Source organism: Schistocerca americana, chromosome 1, assembly GCF_021461395.2.
Source record: "Schistocerca americana isolate TAMUIC-IGC-003095 chromosome 1, iqSchAmer2.1, whole genome shotgun sequence".
NCBI lineage: Eukaryota > Metazoa > Arthropoda > Insecta > Orthoptera > Acrididae > Schistocerca > Schistocerca americana.
Genome location: NC_060119.1, coordinates 190,407,599 through 190,427,535, shown reverse-complemented (window position 1 = coordinate 190,427,535; position 19,937 = coordinate 190,407,599). Strand labels below are relative to the sequence as shown.

The 19,937-nt window shown below is 41.1% G+C and overlaps 1 protein-coding gene across 1 annotated transcript in view; it reads right to left on the bottom strand.

The window, feature by feature from the left end:
* LOC124585185 (protein KIAA0100) overlaps positions 1-19,937 on the bottom strand; it is a 323,014-nt gene that overhangs the window by 301,444 nt on the left and 1,633 nt on the right. The gene's annotated exons all lie outside the window — the stretch shown is intronic.

Here is a 19,937-nt window from a genome sequence, read left to right as displayed (position 1 = left end):
ACCTTTTTTTCTGCTGTGTTCATGTTTAACTTATGAATATTAAATTTAGTACAGATGTGTCACACATAAATGCAATTTATTTGTTCAACATAACATAAGCAATTAACTACAACTGCAAGAAGCTTCTATGTCTCATTTGTTTGTAGCTCAAAGTGAGCACAAAGAATGAGATACTTTACATTGATCGCATAAAATGTATCAGATGATTCACTGTACACATCACTCCCCGCCAAGTGTCAATGACATTTGGGACTGATACATACACAGCATCCAAAACAATTTGTGACTTGATGTTTACCTGGAGGCACCAACTGTGGCTGTGTGGAAGATGAGTGTGTCCAGTGTCCTTGTGGAATCAGCTGAAGGTTGTGTTTCTATGTTAGCTGCCGTCTCTGAACCAGTGCATGTCTCAGGTGGCGCACAAGGTGGCTCAAGTCTGTCAATGGATACCATGACAGAAGAGCAACTGATATCATCATTAAATGTTTTGCCATGTCCTTCTAATACTGTGTATAGATAATTGTATGGTGGCTGGGGGGGTTTTCCAACAGAATCATGTCACACAAAACCTTGTTTGCAGGAATGTAAGCCACAGAAAACGAATGATTGCTGGGTACAATGTTCTTCTAAAACAACAGCATGGAGCTTGCAGATACGTGCCTGAAGATGTTGCACCAGGTCCAAGGCTCCAATAATAATCTTTGATGTGTTTGTCAAGAACTCTCTCAATAATCTAAGTGCTTGTGCATACTCTAATTTAGCCACTGTTGCACAAAGATTTTCTTTGAAACTGAGGCCTAATGGAACAACAGGGAGGCTTTCAGTCCAGTCTTCTGAGTCATGGCATCTGAGTAACGCCTTTAATACTGATGGAGCTGTTCCTTGTGATGATTAGCAGCAGGGTGGTAAACATCCAGTGATGTTGATGTGGGTGTTAACAAAGGACTGATTCAGTGAGGTGAAAGTACTGAATGGACTGTAATGTGTTGAGTTATTTTGCCACACTGATAAACATTGCATTAGTAAAAAAATGTCTCGCTATTGTTTTTGAAGTTTGGAAATAAATAAATACCTTCCTCACAAGCCGTACAGTAGCTCGTACTCCTAGTTGACATAGGTTGTGAAGAAAAGAAACTGCTTGCTTGTGAAAATGTGCCATAATTAATGGTTGTGCTTGTGGCACTGATATTTCACAGTATATCATTAGGAGCTCAGCATTCAAATATCTGAGATCTGTACAAGTGACAATGTTTCAGGGTATGCTTTCAGTTCACTGTCTCCTTCCTGGGCATTAGCAGGTGCTACAAAGTCAAGTTCCTTTGAGATAGTGTCATTATTGGTGTGGTGATGCCTTACCTGGTTTCTGAGAGAAAATAAACACAGGTAGCTGACTGTTTGTGAGAAGTGTAAAATGGTACCTTGAAGCACGAGCCAAAACTTTTTGGTTGAGGCATATGGTTCTTACAGCACATGGTCATACACTGACAAATTTGGTTGTGAAGGTGCTAATTTTTTTGCTGAAGAAAGCTATATGTTTTCAGTAGTGTTTCTCTTGATGTTATTACACAGCTCAAATCACAGTTGATGACACATCCACTGTAACTGCGAGAGGTGTGTCAGCAAGAAGATGGGCTAAAAATGCGGACTTCACAATAGCAGCATTTACTTTCACTAAGGATGCTTTCTTTTCAGCAGTCCACTTTAGTATATCTCCAGATTTAGGTCAACCTTTTAGCATTTCACATGGAGGTGTTGCCAACAAAGTATGATTGTGCACAAAAGTCTATAAAAATGTAGATTGTAGTGAGCTGAGGAAACTGAAAAATAGCTTTCGTTCTCTCTTGAAACAGCAGGATTCCTTGTGTATTGATAATGTACCCTAAGAATTTTTCTTTCAACACTCCGAAGGCACATTTTTGTGGATTAATCCCCAAACCGTGTTCTTATAGTCAAGCGAACAGTTGATACAGGTGTGCTAGATGTTCTGCCTCATTAGACTTTACTAGTAGGTCTTCAGTGTAGACATAACAGAACACGTGTCCAGTTACTTCATCCATGTAACATTGGGAAGTATGGGTGGCACTGCACAGTCCAAATGGCATTCACAAAAATTTGTAAAGGTGAAATGGAAGGCAAACAGCAGTTTTGGGTATATCTCCTAGTGCAATTGGTATTTGATAAAAATCACAGACAATGTTGGCTGTGGAGAAAAGTCTTATCAGGAATGTGCGAAGCAAAGTCTTCAATATGTGTCTTGAGATAATGATTAGCTATTGTTCTTGCGTTGAGCTGAAGACAACCATGACAAGGGTGCCACCCATTACTTTTCTTAGAGACAATGTGGAGTGGAGAGGCACAGTTACTATTTGAAGGGCAACAGATCCTTGTGCTGAAACAAAAGAGAACTATTGGCTTTCGATCTTTAGATTTTATGGTTGCATGCAACGAGACTGTGCATTCACTGCCAGTCCTGGCATGGTGACTATTTGATATACCATTGAGTTTATTACTAGTGCTGGAGTAGGCGATGGACAGATGACTTCAGGGAACTGATGAAATGTGTTGTTGTATGGTGAATGACCTGCAATCACTTTGATGCCAGCACAGTTGGTATAGCTTCGGTATCCATGGCTAGATAACTATGTTTTAGAGTCAAGCAAGCATCAACTGCAAAAACATATCTGGAAAGAGGCTGTAAAACGATAAGAAATCTGCTGCAAAAATCAAGTACAGCACATCAGCAACAACAAATCTCCATAGGAATTGATGTCAAAGACTGCAGTTTAGAAGTAAGTTGATGTAGCTGTAAATCTTAATGGAAGATCAATTCACAGTATACAGGTAACTGCCATTGATATTCCAATGTGGAAGATGAGAAGAAGGGTAAACTGAGAGACCAGTATCAATGAGAAATTTTAGTTTGGTAGAGTGCTCTACTAAGAATAGTCTATGTTTGGGTTGCTTGAAATTAGTTGCTGGCACTGATATTCTCATCAGTTGGTAATACTTCTTTCTGATGAAAGAGAGTAGCTGTTGCAACTCATCTTTGGGGTGTAATTTTTTGGAACCACAAACCACTTACACAGTCCAGCTCGTTGTGTTAGCAGCAGTTTCAGAGAAGTTTCTGTTCTGGTGGAGATGGTTGCAATGCCCATATACAAAGGGCGTTGGGAAAGTCCGTGCAAAAATAAAAACTTCTTACGTGTTTGGGTTAACCTTTTTTTATTTTTCGACGTAGTCTCCTTTTAGATTTATACACTGTTCTAATGTGTTGATAGGAATTTTCCAAGTCTGCAAAATAGCTATTAGTTGCTGCACTCACCTCTTCATTTGAATAAAATCTTTGTCCCGCCAGCCATTTCTTCAAATTGAGGAACAAATAGTAGTCCGAGGGAGCCAAGTCTGGAGAATAGGGGGGACGCGAAACAAGTTGGAATCCTATTTCCATTAATTTGGCAAACACAAAGAAATAGACCAATATGGATGAAACTTTGCGTGCATTCTTCCAAAGGTGCTACTAACTAAACATGACCTCGATACATGCCAGTGGTGCCGTCTCTTGGACTTTGCACGGACTTTTCAAATGCCCCTTGTATGGCTACATCTGAGCTATTCGGTCAGCAGTTTGAGTGAGGGTGTTGAGGTCACCAGAACAAATCACAGTATTTTCTGTGATTCCACAGGCAAGTGCAACAGTCATATATTCCGCAAAATACTGTCACTAACTGCACTGACTGTGAGTGTGGAAAGATGAAAAAGTAGTTGATTTGGTGAGCAGTTGCTGAGTTCTTAAGTGCAGAGCAGTTTTTTAACTCTTATAGCTTCTGACTGTGGCAAGCACATGCTTGATACAGGCGTATTTTCCAGTGCTTGGTGGCAAAGCTATGATGTATTGTACTTCTGTAGCCATCTGCTTGTTAAGTGCAGCTATTACATGACTACATTTAGTTTCTTGTCTGAAGCCAAGACAAATTGCTTCTCAAGTTGGGCAAACAACAATACTAGATTATCTGACCACAGAATAAGGATCACATTTGCCACCGGTAAGTCACAACTTGCACAATTATATGTCACAGTAGGCATTGATTACACGACAGTGTTGTTCACAAGTGGTTCTTTGGGGCACAGCTGATGCAAACATGTATGCAAGAGGCATTTTATTGTTCTGGCATGAGATCAGCTTTTCCAATGTGCAACTGTGATCATTTCAACACGTGGTTCAGGAACTCAATTTATTTGTTCAACACATTAGCGATTCATTACAACACCAAACAGTATGATTGCTTTCAATTATTTATTGCACAAGAACTAAACATTGTACAGATGTCATACACATTGCATTTTGAAGAGAAACTCTGAAAGCTTGTTTTACAAACATTCGATATGCAAACCATGAGCCACCCAGCAGGTGTCAATAAGGTAATCGAATTCTTGGCATACCCGTCCCAGCATGGCATTGTCGACTGTGGCAGTCGCTTCCCATATTCTCTCCCAGAGCTCTGCTACATCACATGGCGGGGGCGGTACATACACCATATCTTTAATGTGTCCCAATGGAAAAAAAGTCACACGGAGTGAGATCTTGTGATCAGGGAGGCCATTTCATGATACAGCTGTCCCCTTCTGTAGCACGGTCAACCCATCGATGTGGCAGCTCTTTGTTCAGGTACCCACGAACTTCACAATGAAAATGGAGTGGAGCCCCATTGTGCTGAAAGATGAACGGAGAGTCCGACTGCATTTAAGGCATCTGCCATTGCTGCAACATGTCCAAGTAGGAATATACAGTGATAGTGCTCTTGGCAAAGAAGAATGGCCTGAACAGTTTTCGACATGACAAGGCACAAAAAACATTTACCTTTGGGGAATCACATTCAAATTCCATGCATTCGTGAGGATGCTTTGTACCTCAGATTCAACAATTATGCCTGTTCACTTTGCCATTAGTGTGAAAAGTGGCTTCGTCACTAAAAATTAAGAGATCAGCAATGCCATCCCCATCCTCATTCAGTTGTTGCAACTGCAAACAAAACTCAAAACACTTGTCTTTGTTGCCGTCATTGAGCTTTTGCACTAGCTCCAGTTTGAATGGTTTCATAGACAGCTTCTGTTGCAGGACGTTGCACACTATCACTGGAGCCATTTCGAGTTCACGGGATGCACGACGCATTGATTTCTTTGGACTCCTTATGACTGTCTCTTGTTTGCACTCCACATTCACTTCACTCACAGTGGGACTTCCGCTACTCTTTGCCAGGCACAAACAACCCGTCATAACGAATTTGTTGTGCCAGTGGTAAATGGTCTTCCTTGTTGATGGCTTCTTACCGTAATTGGTTCTAAACATCCGTTGAACAGCTGTAGCACACTTGTTTTTGTCGAACTTCAACACACAGAAAGCTCGCTCTGCACCTGAACTTGTCATGTTTGTGACTAGTGCTGACTATCAGCAAATTACCAAACTATGCTGTGGCGGTATACAGGGAAAAAACCAATCAGGTTTTCTCTTCAAAATTATGAATGTATGATATCTGTACAATGTCTGGTTCTTGTACAACTGTAACTGAAAGTGATGCCAGACTATATGTACACCCTGTATTGTTTGAAGCAAATGTGCTGAGAGTATCTTGTATGTGGTTTTAAGGACAGCGATCCCTCTGCAGTACTTACATCTGCTCATTGCCTTTCTCGTCAAGGGGGTAAATGAGTGTGCACTACCATTCTTCTGGTAGTTTTTCTGTGTGTCAAGTATCCAATACGATTTTTGTAAGTTCGCCAAGTGTTTTTGTGCTTACATGCTTCATAACTTTGTGATGACATCATCTTCACCAGATATTCTGCTGTTTTTGAGCGTAAGAATGTGCTTGTAGGTTTAATCTTTGGTGGGTGGCTGAGAGCGTTATGTGTACGAGTTTACCCGGAAAATACTTAATGTGGTGTTCAACAGTTGTTTGTCTCAGAGAAACATCATGCTAGTTCCCTAAAGTTGTGATTTTCAGAGCAAGTTTACCATCCAGCTTTATAAAGCAGAGATACTGTGATGTGTATCCACTAATCTTCCGTTGAACGTCCTTTAAAAGTCACAATGTTGATTTCAATATTTATATTAATATTTAAGTTATTTTCAATTATGTTGATTTCCATATTTACATTAACATTATTTTCAGTTACTTAATACTGTTCTTTCACTGTCTACTCATTGTCTGTCTAATTTTGTCATTCGCTTTCTGATCTCGAAAAAATGTTTAGTTTCTGTTTATTTTTTACTGTCACATTTCTGTTTCATTCTTCCAAAATGTCTTCATGTACTGAGTCCCACCTAGGTTTTCTCAGTTCTTCATCTGGAGGTTAGCTACTGGCTTACTGTATAATCATAGTCTGGAACTGTTCCTCTTTCATATTAGTTTCTTGAATCCTTTGTGTGTCAAATTCCTTGTAGCGTGTACTCTTGACGTGTTCTTTTGGAGAAAATTTAACACTTGAGTGCACAAGAAAGTGATCCGAGTCAATGTTTGCTTCTCTGCAGACTTCTTTATCCTGAACTTCTTTTTGTGAATATGTGATGGCAATATAATTGATTTGATCCTTATCAGGCAATTGAATGGAATACCTGTAGCTCTTTTGCTTTGGAAAATGTTTCCTCAGATATGTCAACAGGAATTTAAAATCCTGTTGTTGACACAGTGCACTGAATCTGGGTTTATTCTTGTTGGTGAATTTATGCGCTGGGAAAATGGCAGCACCAAGTCGTGCAATGAAACAGACTAGTCAGATTCTTGTATCTGTTCTTTATTACACGAGAGGCGTTTGAAAAATCTGTGCAAAAACAAAAACTACTTACGTGTTTGGGGTAATCCTTTTTTATTTTTTGACATAGTCTTCTTTTAGACTTATACACTTCGTCCAATACTGTTCTAATTTGTTGATCCTTTGTGAATATACGAATTGTCCAAATCTGCAAAACAGCTATTAGTTGCTGCACTCACCTCCTCATTGGAATAAAATCTTTGTCCCACCAGCCACTTCTTCAAATTGGAGAACAAATAGTAGTCCGAGGGAGCCAAGTCTGGAGAATAGGGGGGATGCGAAACAAGTTGGAATCCTATCAACTTTAATTTTGCTAACACAATTGCTGAGGTGTGTGCTGGTGCATTGTCATGATGGAAAAGGACTTTTTTTGGTCCAATCACCCGTGTTTTTCTGGCAGCTCAGTTTTCAACGGTCCAATAACGATGAATAATATGCACCTGTAATAGTTTTACCCTCTTCCAGATAGTCGATGAGAATTATCCCTTGTGAATCCCAAAAGACAATCATCATAACCTTTCTGGCCAAAGGAATGGTCTTCGCCTTTTTTGGTGCATATTCTCCCTCGGTAACCCATCGTTTAGATCACTTTTTCGTCTCGGGAGCATAGTAATGTATCCATGTTTCATCCACAGTGACTAAGTGATGCTTAAAGTACTGCGGATTCTTCCTGAACAGCTGCAAACCATCCTTGCAACACTTCACATGATCCTGTTTTTGGTCAAGCGTGAGCAATCACGGGACCCATCTTGCAGAGAGCTTTCTTATGTCCAAATGTTTATGCAAAATATTATGTAACTGTTCATTCGAGATTCCCATAGAACTAGCAATCTCACACACCTTAACTCTTCTGTCATCCATCACCATATCATGGATTTTATCGATGATTTCTGGAGTCGTAACCTCCACAGGGTGTCCAGAACGTTCAGCATCACTTGTGCCCATATGGCCACTCCGAAAATTTTGAAACCACTCATAAACTACTCTAATCAAAGGTGCAGAGTCACCATAATGTTTATCAAGCTTCTCTTTAGTCTCCTGAGGCATTTTGCCTTTCATAAAGTAATGTTAATCACCACACGAAATTATTTTTCGTCCATTTTTTGACAATCACTCGACTTCCTTGATTCACACAAATGCCAAATACAGAGAAATAGAGCAATATTTCTGAAACTTTGCGTGCATTCGTCCAAAGATGCTACTAACTAAACATGACGTCGATACGTGCCGGTGGTACCATCTCTCGGACCTTGCAAGGCCTTTTCAAAAGACCCTCGTATATCACACTGAAGCCAATTCACCATAGCTCCATAATAATGCAATGCGGTTAAGCACTTCCTGACATAGAAACTGAAGCAGCCAGCAGACATAGTCTGATATCAACGTAACACCCTTAGCAGGTATGTGTATGATTAGAGTTGGATTCTCTGTGAGAGGTAGAATAACAGCCAGAGCGCAGCAGTCTTTTTGTATAGTGTTGTTACCAGGCATGCTGGGGCATGGGAGAAGCCAGTTCTCTCAAAGCTTACTGTGATGTGACATCAAAATGAAGAGTACTTGTCCTGCACATTTGTTAACTATTACCAAGTTTCGTGGTCACCCTTAGTTTTACAGAAGTATGGTGTGTGAAAAAGGGGTGGGGGGGGGGGGGGGGTGGGGGGGGGGGGGAAGATTGATTCAGGGGATAGGGTGTTTCACTCAAAGGTGATTCAGTAGTCTCCTCTCTAATAATCGAAGCACTGTGAAAACGTTTTTGTAGAGGAGAAGCTATTGTCAGTTGAAGCCTGAAAATAAATGTTGCTTAATGACATTTCAGCAGTAAAATCTTTCAAGAGATCCTGAGATGATAAACAACTGTCAGGAGCAGTAAGAATTCATATGTTTCATTTTGATATCAATTCAGACAGAAAGACATGCAGTTAATACTTGTATAATCAAACAACGCTAAGTCCCGGATGGAATAACAACAATATTATGAAAAGGTTAAATTGCTGCTCACCATACGGAGGAGACACCAACTTGCAGACAGGCACAACAAAAAGACTGCTACACATTTAAGCTTTCAGCCAAAAGGCTTTCTTTTGAAGTAGAAACACACACACACACACACACACACACACACACACACACACACACACACACAAATCTGTGCATGATGGAAGAATCAATTCAGGAGGCGGCATGGTGTGGGGAGTGGGAAGGATAGCAGGCTAGAGGTGGGGTGAGGTGTAGTGCTGCTTGTGAGAGCATGCAGGGATGTGATGGGGCCAGGGTAAGGCTGATAGGAGCAGTAGGGAGGATTGGTGAGAGGGTGGGGAGGGGGAAGGGGAGTGTCAAAGAATAGATGGCTCTGTAGTGCTGAAGTAGTAGCAAGGAGAGGATAAATAGGTGGAGGACAGGGAGTAGTGAAGGTTGGGACCCGAACGCTTATGGGAATGTTCTATGAATTGCAGGGAGAGTTTCCACCTGCACAAATCAGAAATAGTGGTATTGGTAGGAAGAATCCAGATTTTGTGAGCTGTTAATCAGCCAGTGAAGAGAAGCACATTGTGTGGGGGCAGCATATTCAGCAACTGAGTGATCCAGCTGTCTTTTGGTGTCACAGTTTATTGGTTGCTGTTCGTGTGGATAGACAGCTTATTAGTTGTTGTGCCCATGTAGAAAACAGCACAGTGGTTGCAGCTTAGTTCATAGATCACACGACTGCTTTCACAGATAGCCCTGCCTCTGATGGGATAGAACAGCTCTGTGACTGGATTTGAGTATGTGATGGTGGGAGGATGTATGCCACAGGTTTTGCATCTATGTTGCTTGCAGGGCTATGGGCCATGTAGGAAAGTGTTGGGAGAAGAGATGAAGTACAGATGGGCAAGGATGCTGTGTAGGTCTGGTGGGTGATGGAATACCTCCGTGGGACAGATGGAAAGGCTAATGGATAGGATGCCCCTCACATCAGGTATGACATGAGGTAGTCAAAACCCTGGCAGAGAATGTGATTCAGCCAACTCCAGTCCTGGGTGATACTGATACGTGAAGGGAATGCTCCTTTGTGACTGGACAGTGGATATGTTGGATGTGATAAGCAAAATGAGAGACGAGGCCCATGGGATCTGTTTCTGTACAAGATTGGGAAAGTAATTTTGGTCTGTGAAGATGTCAGTAAGACGCTTAATATACCTGGACAGGGACTGCTTTTTACAACAGATGTGATGACCACAGGTGGTTAGGCTGTATGGAAGGCACTTGATATCCAATGGGTGGCAGCTGTTTAAGTGGAAGTATTGCTGGTGTCGGACGGTAGGTTTGGTATGGTTGGAGGTAATGATGTCACCATCCTTGAAGAAGAGGTCGATAATGAGGAAGGTGACGCGTTGCGTCGAGGAGGACCATGCGAAGTGAATGGAGGAGAAGGTGTCCTTACCTTCAGTCCAGATTGTGAAGATACTGAACTGGATTTATGGGATTAAAGGCACCACACTACAAGGTCATCTGTCCCTCCTTTCTATATGCAAAAAGCCAGGGAAAGTCCTGAGAGGAAAAATATGGACAACAAATCCTGATGAACCAACTGCAACCGAGAACCAATAAAACCAGGAGACAGAAACAAGTAGAAGTAAGTGCAGAGTAAAAGGGTGAAAGTGAGTGAATAGCTCTGCCCAGAAAGCAGCTGGAGGCCCCCAGGTCATGTTATGTGATGGGAGATGTACGCTCCACATTCGACCAGTGTTTCCTAACTGTCCCATTACCACAAGAAAACAAGCAACATGGGGAAGTTGGATGGACAAAGGATGTGGGCATGGGTCAGCCAAGTGTGGCCAATGTGAAGCACAAAGGGAAGACTACCAAATGGTTGTGGCTTTCTTTACAGCTTGCAGTTTGTTCAGAGAAACCAGGATACACCAATCTTTGTAACAAGCCTCCAACAATTGATGGTACAGAGTTGATTGAAAGTCTGGTTACAGTATCCCCACCTCCAAAATTGGCTTCCTGGTAGCCAACCATTCAGCATATTCATTCCCTGGGATCCCAACGTGACCTGGGGGTCCAGACAAAGACAACCAATTGTCCAGCTTGATGGAGATTAGAAAGTAGATCCTGGATAGTCACAACAAATGGGTGTTGAGGGTAGCACTAATCAATAGCCTGAAGAGTACTCTGTGAGTCCCTACCAATTAAGAATGTCATGCCAGTGCAGTGAACAATATAACTGAGGTCTTGAACAATGGAAATCAATTCTGCACTGAATACACTGCACCCATTCAGTACAGAGCCTTGTTCACTGACTTTACATGTGTGTAGGCAAAACTGGTCTGTCTGCTGACCATACAGTCATCAGTGTATAATGCTTCCAAACCGAGAAATGCATCAAAGATGGGCAGGAATGGCAACAAAAAATCATGGAGTCATCAGAGTCTTTCAGTTCAAAGAACAGGCTGTGACAGATCTGAGGATGGATACACATCACAGGAGCATATGCGACTGCTCCGTGATGGCAGGCCATAGTAGGAGAAACTGGAGTTCAGAACAGAAGCACTGAATGCAAACTGCAATGATGACTACAGTCCTGGGACGCTGTTGTGTGAGATGCATCACTCTACAAGGAAAAAGGACAAGATAATTCAGACGCTCAGGCTGGCAGTGAATGTGTCTTGCATAGGTGAGCAGCAGTTGTTGGCACCAGATCTGCCCTCTGCAAGTGGGCTGTTCTCAGTACTGGTTTGAAAGGCACTTGTCACAAATTGGACCGTACAATGGAATCAGGTACAGCATTCACAATGTTGCAGGTGATGGTGAGCCATATGCCAGACTCTTGTAATCAAGCTGTGACAGGATCAGACTTTTATATAGCCACATAGTGTAGAATGGCCTGGTCTTACTGTGGCAGCAAAGAGTGTTAAGATGTGACCGGCACATTTGTTTAAGTTGGCAAAGATGGGGAAGTCAAATCAACCAAGAATCGAAAACCACACCCTGAAAGTGATAAGACTCCACCACACTGATGAATTAGTCATTGAGGTAGAGATCTGGTTGCAGATGGACAGTACAAAGGTGACCCAAGTGCATGAAGCTTGTCATGGAGGCTGAAAACCTGAAGCCGTATGTGAGACCCCAGGACTGTGTCTTTCGTGTGCCACCCTGCAGCCAGGATTCAGCAACACCCACAATGGAGGAGCAATAGTAAATACAAAAATCATCAGAATACAGGAAGGGAAAAATTGCAGACACCACAGTTGCAGCTGGCATAAGCCATATCACTTCAGGCGGGGGTGGAGGGTTACCTTCATAGTCTCTGATGTTATTGAATTTAGCATATGTTAAAATTCAGGAGTAAGTAAGAAACACTTATTTTCTTGTTTTCTCCAAAAAAATTCCTGCCTCGAGATACAGGCCTCCAAAGATGACACTGTGAACACCATTTTGAGGATGCAAATTTCGGAAAAAACTTTAAAATGCCATATCTCTGTTACAGTTCTAGACATTTTGTTAGAGTGTTTTTATTTGAAAGATAATTGCTTTAGGATTACAATGGTATCCTCCGTTTGGACATATCTGTCAAAGTTCTTGTACTGCCGCATTTTGAATTTTTTTTTAACAATTTTCAGAATTTTTTTTTTCCAAAAATTCCAATCCAGAAAAGTTAATTTTTTTCTGGTGATTAGTACCATGTAGTATTATATTGTCTGTAAAGAAGGGCTTCCACTTTCAAGTTGGACGGGTTTTATTTTCAAAAATCGTCTTGCCCCCCCTTCTTGCAGCAGTGTCCCGTAGGTCTCTAGAAGAGCGCAGCGTTTCAAAAGATTGGAAAAGGGCACAGGTCATCTGCGTTTTCAAGAAGGGACGTCGAACAGATGTGCAGAACTATAGACCTACATATCTAACGTCGATCAGTTGTAGAATCTTGGAACATGTATTATGTTCGAGTATAATGACTTTTCTGGAGACTAGAAATCTACTCTGTAGGAATCAGCACGGGTTTCGAAAAAGACGATCGTATGAAACCCATCTCATGCTATTTGTGGGGTGTTATTACTGGCCACCAGGTTCCACTGTGACAGTTCTAGAATCATTCAAAGGGAGTCTACATTCTGTATCGCAGAAGTACCCGGATCATGCTATATTAGTCAGAGGCGACTTCAACCTACCTAGTATAGACTGGGATGTCTATGGATTCATTACAGGTGGTACAGACAAGCCAACGTGTGAATTACTTTTGAACACCTTATCCGAAAACTGTCTTGAGCAGCTAAATCAACAGCCAACGCGTAATGGAAATATTTTAGATCTGGTAGCCACGAACAGACCAGACCTCATTAACGGTGTCAGTGTTGAGACAGGGATTAGTGATCATGATGTTGTCATTACGACTATGGTTACGAAAGTTAAAAAGTCGGTCAAGAAAGCTAGGAGAGTATTCTTACTAGAAAGAGCAGATAAGCAGTTGTTAGCATCCCACTTAGTAAATGAATCGACTTCATTTACTTCCGGTACGATGGACGTGGAAGAATTATGGGCAAATTTTAAACATATTGTAAATCACGCATTGGACAAGTATGTGCCGAAAAAGTAGGTTATGGATGGAAAAGACCCACCGTGGTTTAACAGCGCAATTCGGAGAATGCACACGAAGCAAAGCCAGTTGCACTCGCGGTACAAGAAAGATCGGGAGAATGAGGACAGGCAAAAGTTAGTAGAGATTCATGCTGCTGTAAAAAGAGCAATGCACGAAGCATTCAACCACTACCACCGTCATACCTTAGCAAAAGATCTTGCTGAAAACACAAGGAAATTCTGGTCTTACATAAAATCGGTAAGCGGGTCGAAGGGTTCCATCCAGTCACTCACTGATCAGTCTGGCCTGGCAATGGAAGACAGCAAAACGAAAGCTGGAATTTTAAATTTGAGAAATCTTTCACGCAGGAGGACTGTACAAACATACCGCCGTTTGATTCTCGTACAGATTCCCGTATGGAGGACATAGTGATAGACATCCCTGGGGTTGTGAAGCAGCTGAATGGGTTGAAAATAAATAAATCGCCAGGTCCTGATGGGATTCCAATTCGGTTTTACAGAGAGTACTCTACTGCATTGGCTCCTTACTTAGCTTGCATTTATCGCGAATCTCTTGCCCAACATAAAGTCCTGAGAGACTGGAAAAAAGTGCAGGTGACACCTGTATATAAGAAGGGTAGAAGGACAGATCCTCAAAATTACAGACCAATATCCTTAACATCGGTTTGTTGCAGGATTCTCGAACATGTTCTCAGTTTGAATATAATGAATTTCCTTGAGACAGAGAAGTTGCTGTCCATGCATCAGCACAGCATTAGAAAGCATCGCTCCTGCGAAACGCAACTCGCTCTTTTTTCACATGATATCTTGCGAACCATGGATGAAGGGTATCAGACGGCTGCCATATTCCTTGACTTCTGGAAAGCATTTGACTCGGTGCCCCACTGCAAACTTCTAACTAAGGTACGAGCATATGGGATTGGTTCCCAAGTGTGTGAGTGGCTCGAAGACTTCTTAAGTAACAGAAACCAGTATGTTGTCCTCGATGGTGAGGGTATCATCTGGAGTGCCCCAGTGAAGTGTGGTAGATCTGCTGTTGGTTTTCTATCTACATAAATGATATTTTGGATAGGGTGGATAGCAATGTGCGGCTGTTTGCTGATGATGCTGTGGTGTACACGAAGGTGTCGTCGTTGAGTGACTGTAGGAGGATACATGATGACTTGGGCAGGATTTGTGGTTGGTGTAAAGAATGGCAGCTAACTCTAAATATAGATAAATGTAAATTAATGCAGATGGATAGGAAAAAGAATCCTGTAATGTTTGAATACTCCATTAGTAGTGTAGCGCTTGACCCAGTAACATCGATTAAATATTTGGGGGTAACATTGCAGAGCGATATGAAGTGGGACAAGCATGTAATGGCAGTTGTGGGGAAGGTGGATGTTCATCTTTGGTTCATTGGTAGAATTTTGGGAAGATGTGGTTCATCTGTGAAGGAGACCACTTATTGAACGCTGGTGCGACCTATTCTTGCGTACTCCTCAAGCGTTTGGGATCCCTATCAGGTCGGATTGAGGGAGGACATAGAAGCAATTCAGAGGCGGGCTGCTAGATTTGTTACTGGTAGGTTTTATCATCACGCGAGTGTTACGGAAATGCTTCAGGAACTCGGGTGGGAGTCTCTAGAGGAAAGGAGGCATTCTTTTCATGAATCGCTACTGAGGAAATTTAGAGAACTGGCATTTGAGGCTGACTGCAGTACAATTTTACTGCCACCAACTTACATTTCGCAGAAAGACCACAAAGATAAGAGAGATTAGGGCTCGTACAGAGGCATATAGGCAGTCATTTTTCCCTTGTTCTGTTTGGGGGTGGAACAGGGAGAGAAGATGCTAGTTGTGGTATGAGGTACCCTCCGCCACGAGCCATATGGTGGATTGCGGAGTATGTATGTAGATGTAGATAGATATGTTTAAATGTTTGTCTTGTAGGCCTACAACGAACAATTCAGAAACACACACTTAACCAAGGAAGTTTTGACGTGGAAGTTGAATTTTAAAACTTCTTCAACACAAAATAGCTACTAGTGAGGAATGAACCTTTGGAAAATCTGTCATTTCTAGAGCATTGCTGCTTGTATTCTACTGATGAAGTTTGTTCCTTAGTTAGTTAGTTAGTTTCATGTTCCATGCATCATTTGCACAATAACATATTATTCTCACATCACGTTTTTGAGCAATGAAGTCTTTATTTCTTAATGATGAATTATACCAGGACATTATTCCACATAACATAACTGAATAAAAATATAAAAAAATGCCAACTTACTGATTTCTCTCCCCCTTAGATTTGCAATGATTCGAACAGTAAGTGCAAATGTGGCTGGAACTAAGTTTTTTAGCAGATACAAAATGTGCTTTTTCTAGTTCAAATTCTCATGAAAAAGGACACCTAAGAATTTTGAAGTTTCCACCCTATTTAGTATTTCTCACCATATGTTGCACTTATCATCAGAGTAGTACCACTAGATGTGCAGAAATGAGTGTCGCGTCTTTCTAAAATTAAGGGTGAGACCATTCCCAGAAAACCTGTCAATTATACTTTTAAGAACACTGTTTACTATGTCTCTGGTTTTTGTATGTTTACTTGGATTGATTACAATACTAGTTTCATTTGCAAAAAGAACTAATTCTGCTTGCTGTAAATTAGCTGGATAGTCATTTACATATATGAGGAACAATAGTAGACCTAAGATTTAGTCTTGGGGAACGCCATACATGGTTCTCCACTGTCAGAATACTGTCCCCAGACTACATTAGTTGCATTATGAAGTACAATTTTGTGCATGCTTTTGGTTAAATATGACATCAGTATCTATCTGCTACAGCTATGAGACTCTTATACACTGAGCCAAAGGAAAAATACTATCAAGCATATTATCAAGATTATTTACAGAATATTTGTGAAGAAATACAACTATCCAAAAGTGAAATAAAGCTGCACGTTCTCTACTTCTCAAGAATGGAGACAAAACATTCTTAAAAACTACAGACCTACCAGTTCCCTCTCCATAATGGCTAAGATATTTACTAAATTTATCCTTAAGGATAGAGCGAAAAATTGGACTTTAACCAAGAAGAACAAGCTGATTCCTGAAGTGAAAATACCACAATGGAAAAGGTACAAGTCATGAACGAAATTACTCATTTGTGGGAGTAGAAGTTTAATATGTGTTTCAAATGTAGTGTGTTCTCTTTGGTTGACACAGTGGATCATAACTGGCTCAATCAGCTACCACTACCTGTTAAAACTGCAGATATATCAAGTGACAAAAATGATATAAATTCACAGCTAAAAATTGTGCATGAAGTCTACCACATGCTTCAGCATGAAAAAGTATGTACAGTCACACAATCCTAAGATGACGTCACCACTGCAGAAACCTCCATTGCCAAAAAGTAATACCAACTAACAATTTTGGAACAACTCTAGACTGTCCAACAAAGCCCGGACACATGCAAAAAGCAGATTACCGAGGATTTGAAGAAGTGCTCACATGTTATGTTAATGACTGATGCTGTCTGCTCACCACTACAGCCTCTGTCCTCCGGCCCCTATCATATCTGAAGCATAAAAAATACTAAGTAAATGTATACAGTGGCAAACCTATGATAGTGTCACTTGAAAGGATCAAGCCACCATACCTGTGGCCCATCACCAACCTACCGACATGACACCCCTGTCTGTTGACATAAGATGTGACGAGCTACAGCAATGAGCCACCCACTTCAGTGATGCCTCACCATAGCTGTAAGTACTGAGTCTCTCACCTAGCAAGAGTCTTAGTAAAAATGTAAGAGCAATAATATTTACTTTGCAGGAATAAGACATTATTTTTGACTACTCAAACATTAAAGTGATGCTTACTTTCAAATCACTTTTGTGACACATTAACCCATCATGCATTTGTTTCTTTTATGAACTTTAAGCTGGTTGCTCTGGGAGAAGTGGGCCGAGGTTGTCCCAGCAATCAATGTGCAACAAGCTGATCACAAGCTTTTGCTCCCAGTATCCTCAACATAGGTGCCAAGTTACAGTTTGCAATTAGTAGTAGATGTCACTATGGTGAGGGGCTGGTGGTGGTGGTGGTGGTGGCATGTGAGTTGACAAAGGGAACAAATATGATCCCATAAGAGTTTCTGTACACTTCTTATGGCACATTTCTCACAAATATCTGATTGCAATTAATGGTTTATGTCTGTTATTTTGATGACCTCATGGTGTCAAAGCAGCTAGAGGGTATTGGTGGGGCCAACAGACATTAGTTCTATATAACAATGGATGACAATAGTAGTGTCTCCAGTTCCTGGATGCTGCAAACAATTGCTCACCCGAAAAAGACGAAACTGTATAAAAACTCATACGGTACCTTTCAGAATTCTGTTAGCAAGTAAATTGAGAAGAATGGATAATGTTGTGAAGGTGCTCAACTGTATAGTAATGACTGTGAGATGTTTGTTCAGTGTTTATGGCACAGTAATACAAATCTGATTAATGCCTGCAACTGGACATATTTTCTACTCTGAAACCTGCATTACAAATTCTAGTGTTTTGTTTTGCATGTTGACTTTTCAGTTGCTATTGGTTTATTTATTGATTGTTACTTTTTATTTGTAGTTAACTATTGCTATTTGAGTTTACATATTGTCATTTTATCATTAGGAGGTAGTGAGTGGAGCTGTGGACACTAGGAAAAGGAGTGCCAAGTGGGGGTTAACGGAAGTGTCCGATTCCACCCATCGGCTTTGACCAGTGACGTAAGGCTGTTGTGGTGTGTGACATCACGATTGCACGGAATTTAGTTTGTGAGCGTGGCGTGTTTGTGGGTGTCGTGTTGATGTGATTGATGGTGCTGTTTCATGTGTTGTGTGTTAGGTCATGTTTTTGGTTTCGTTTGTGTGTGTGGCATGTTTATAGATGGCACATTGTTGCAGTCGGTGGTTCTCTCTGGTGATGTGTTATTGGAAGCGTGTTATGTGGCATATGGGGTTCATTTGCGTGGTTGCATTGCACATGTGTGGTATCGGTGGTGACTGTGCTTTCAGCAAAATATTTTTCAGTCAGTTAACAATTTTGGTTTTGTTATGTTGACGTTATTGTAGTTTCTTTCTGTTCGTCGTGTGAGAATTTTGGTAAATTATTTTGTTTATGTCTTTGGTAGGTATGGATATGACTGACAATGTCAACAGTTTTTGGTTGTCGGCGATCATGTGAGACAGTGTGTTGTCTCTAATAAAATTTCTGCAACTGTTCGGATTTTTGAATGAAGTCGTGAAGTGTTCAGTGTCTCGTGAAGAAATGAGGCTTACTAAAGTTCTGGCGTCTTGGACGAGGGACGGGTATATGTGGAGATGTCGTAAGGATAACAGGTCAAGGGAAGTGTTAGATTCCAATTTTGATTTGCTAGGTGTTTTTTTTTTATGGTAGTATTAAGTGTGGTGGTGGTGAAAGTTTTGAGATTTACAGTGTGGTATCGGTAGTTGCTGTTGACCTATATAGGTCAAGGGAAGTTTTCAATTCCAATTTTGTTGTTTTGTTGTGTTTTTTGAGGTAGTGATGATTGTGGACAAGGTTGTAGTTTTTTGTTTTATGACTTGGTATCAGTAGTTTCTGTTGACCTATATAGGTCAAGGGAAGTGTTCGATTCCAGTGGATATTGTTTTTAGTTGATTTTGGGAAGGTCGTTTTTGTTGTTTGGTTTAGTGGCGTGTGTTTATTTTTTTTTTGTTTGTCCCCACCCAAAAACCCCCACTTCGGTTTTTCAATCTATTTTTGTGCTTGTTGTAATGTTCATGTAATGATGTCGTAGTCGCGATAAGGGAGTAGTAGTTGTGAATGGTCGTTTCTGCCATATTGGTGACATCATTGATCAGAGCAGATGGGTGAAATCTGACGTTTCTGTTAACCCCCAAGTGGAGAAATCAGAACATGTAACATATTCATCTGTTTGATTTCAGTGAGGAGTGACAATAGTGGAGGTAGGCAGAAACATTTGTGACATGTACAAGGATAATATCACTTGACAGAGCACAGCAAGAAAATGATTTTCTCATTCTAAGGAGAATCGTTTTGATGCTAGTGACCCTCCACATTCAGGATGACCTTCACGATTTGATAAAGATCATTTAAATGCATTAATCCACAATGATCCACATCAGTGTACTCGAGAATCGGCAAATGTGATGAACTGTGATCATTCCACCACTGTATGACATTCGCATGGAATGGGGAAGGTTCAAAAATTGGGTGTATGGGTACCACATGGTCTATGCCAAAGACATAAAACTCGGCATGTGGTCATATGTGTATCTCTGCTTGCTCGTTATCAACTGGCTTATGAATAACACCGACCATTCTTAGTCTGTATCATTACTGGCGAAGGGAAATGGTGCTTTACACTAACATTAGGAAAAGAAACGAATGGTTGAGCCAAAACAAAGCAATAAATCCCCCTATAAAGACCTGCCCACATCCACAGAAGATAGTGTTATGCATCTGGTGGAATAGTGATGGTGTGGTGTACTATGAATTGCTTTCCTGAGGTGTAACCATCACTG